This window comes from Parasteatoda tepidariorum, chromosome 4 (genome assembly GCF_982258835.1).
Source record: "Parasteatoda tepidariorum strain Cologne lab strain chromosome 4, Ptep-v5.0, whole genome shotgun sequence".
NCBI lineage: Eukaryota > Metazoa > Arthropoda > Arachnida > Araneae > Theridiidae > Parasteatoda > Parasteatoda tepidariorum.
This window is the reverse complement of record NC_141758.1, coordinates 83,424,738-83,427,987: the sequence shown is the minus strand read 5'-3', so window position 1 is coordinate 83,427,987 and position 3,250 is coordinate 83,424,738. Positions and strand designations below refer to the sequence as shown.

General features: G+C 31.5%; 1 pseudogene; it reads right to left on the bottom strand.

Moving 5' to 3' along the window:
- Window positions 1-573: 573 nt before the first annotated feature.
- Window positions 574-2,903, bottom strand: LOC147811841 (uncharacterized; annotated as a pseudogene).
- Window positions 2,904-3,250: the final 347 nt, after the last annotated feature.

The following is a 3,250-nucleotide window of genomic DNA, read 5'->3' as shown; positions in this document are numbered from 1 at the left end:
GAGTAGAAAAGCTTTCAGAAAAAGACTGCGATATAAAATCTATTATTAAATTATAACCAACTAATTTTTGGAGAATTTTATAAAGTTAAAAATACAAAAACATTTTGTCAAAATAGAAAAAAAAATTACCACCAAAGCATTGGAACAAAGTTGAGCCATAAATGGATTCAGCCCAAGGAGAGAATTTTTTCTACATTCGTTTAGCAACTGTGTGAGAATTTTATGTGGCATTCTAGTTTAACAGAGCTGTAATGGAGCAAATTTTGATGCAAGCAAAGTATTGCTAAATTGATGATATTTCAACTGTCTGGCAATACATTTCCGTTAAAAAAAAGTGGGTATAATCAGGGGTAGAAGTGACCAATGAGAAAAAAATATAGGATTTTCTGGAATAAAAAATAGGGCAAAAAAGATCTAAATTAAATTGAAAAGTATGGATCATATATGAATAACTTTAAAACTTAATTATTTAACACTAAAAAAATTCGATAAAAAAATTATATAAACAATTTTCCGCAGCTGAATGGAATCGTACATACCTTATTATTGCTTTAAAAATTAAAAACCACATAAAAAAATTGACTTTATCAAACTAATGACTTTTTCAATAATTAACATTTTATTTACTCCTCTTTATTACATTAAATTATTTCAAAAATTATGCAGCATTGTTTTTATATTCATTTATCATTCTGCAAAGTCTTTAACTTTTTGTTGCCAGCCTCAATATCAGCCATAGATTTCAGTTTGAGTCCTTGTTTTAGCCTCTGGTTTCCTTCTTCAATCATAGCCTGAGCTGAATAAACATTTTCCTTAAAACCTTTCAATTTCTCCTCAGTTGATTTTTTTACAGAAGTACTGGGCCTAGGCTCTAAACTTTTTTCCTTGAGGTTTTTGAGCTTTTCCTTTTCTGCCTTATATTTGCTGTGGGCTTCTTTGTAGAACTGGATCATCTCTTTTGTTATTTCCACACAAGAAGCATTTTTTCTAACTGAATCTTTTATAAGTCTTAAGCCTACTAGCGTGTTTAAATTCATTCTTGACCTTTCATTTGTCATAATTCGTTTGCTAATTGAAAAGCCACGTTCCACAGAGGCTTGCCCATGAGAAACAGAGAGGACTGACTTCACAAGTTTAGTTAAAAAGGGATATTTTAAATTACCATTACCATCTTTAAGAACAAACACATTGTTCCAGTACTTGTCAATGGGAATGTTTTCAGTTTCCTCGGGAACATCTTCATTTGCATACAAATGCCACTCGTCAGTCAGTTTATCAACACAGTTCTGTGGTACGATGTGGGGTAGCATGTTACACAATCTTCTGATCGTAGGCAAAATATTCACTACAGGTTCTTTCTTCACAATAGGGTGCAAAATTTGTAAGGATTGTAACAGTTTATTTTTTAAAGGCAATTTCAGGAGGAGGTATTCAATTATTATAACATAAAATTTCTTAGCATTAAATAGAAATAACTCCTTTTCTTCACTTTTTACCAAGTTAAGTACCCTACGAACATTATTGCCCACATCGATCTTTTTTAGGGGCAAGGCATCTTTGTTCAAATCTACCTCAAGTAATTTGTCGCCACCTTTGTCTTTCAAAACTTCTTCTTTAATAAAGTGTTGCATGATTTTTATTATCAAATCACATAACTCATTGTATAAAGTGTGAATCAATGAGTTTTTTTCTTGTAATAGCTTTAAAATATTATCAAAAATTGATCCAACACTGATAAGGAAATGCAAATAAGCCGATAATAAAGGATCTTCTAAAACTTTTTTAATGCTTGGAAATCTATAAAGCTTTATCAAACTACTTTTCTGTTTAGGTAGATCTTCTATAAAATACTCCTTTAAAGGAGGCAAAAGATGCAGGACTCTTTCGCAGACAGTAACAACAGAAAGCCATCTGTTGCTCACATATCTCAACACTTTAGAATATTCACAACCAAAATGATCAATTTCTTTTTGGAGATCCACTTTCCTGGAAGGAAATTTGGAAAACCATGAATAAATGTTTTCCAAAAAATCAATAATATTCCCAAATTCTTCAATAGCTAAACCTTTTCCAAAGGCATTATGAATAACATGTAAATTACATGTACCCACATTTATTAATCCATACTTCCTAACTTTCCGTAACTTCTTTGTCGAATAGTTGAAAAACACATTTATTAACATTCGGCCCATCAGACCCAAGCATCACTATATGCTTTAAATCTATTTCACAAGAATTTAGAATTGATTTTATTGCATTAAAAATGTTGAGAGCAGTTGCATGCCCCAACAGTTCTGAACCCAAGTATCTCTCGGATATACCACCATCACAAGAGCACCAATATCGAATGTGCACATCAAGTTGTTTCAAATTTTGCTCATTAAGGGTCTCATCAAACATTAATGAGTAATAAGGTTTTTCTCTCTTAAATTCGTTGGTGATTTGCTTCAAAAAGTAAGGACCAAGTCCATGTGATATAGAATAAGACACTTTGGTGGAACATAAGGTCATCCCAGTGCACAAATTTGAGTCTGGGAAGACAGATGAAAATACTTCTTTTATAGCATCCTGCAATAAAAAGGAATAATTGTTCAGGGCAACATGGATTGTCCATATAATTTCAGATCGCAATATTTTGTCTTCAGAAGTAAGAGTCCATACTTTTTTTGATTCAGTAGAGCTGGATCCTGGCTCCAAACAAACACTATTGCCAGCAGCAATTACGAGACGCTTTTGAGAAATATCCTTTTTCTCATTAAAAGTCTTTTTATGTTTTTTAGTGCCTGAATGCTGCAAAAGCTGAATTTTGCCACTATTGCTGATGTTTACAGTAGCCAGACAAACAGTACAGTAGGCAGAATATTCATCTTTACCTTTTTGGCACTAGTCTTTAACTTTACCATTATTTTTATCCTCTAAATCAAGCCAATCATCACGAAATCGTGTCAAATGCTTTGGCATCTTTTAATTGTACTTATAAATTAAATGGATTAAATGCAATAAATATAAAAATAAATTAATCAAAGATAATAAAATAAAAACTTAAATAATCTAATTGAAAGTTAACATTTTGAAGCAAAATATTAACATAATAATTTAGTTTGCCATCTACTCAGAAAAAAGTCATACAAAGTAGTATAAGCTTAGAAAGCACTAAAACTAATTTTCTGAGTAGTCAATGACAACACTCACTACTTCCAAAGGGTAACTTAAAATGGGTGATGAAGGTCCAATCAGGTAACAAGTTATA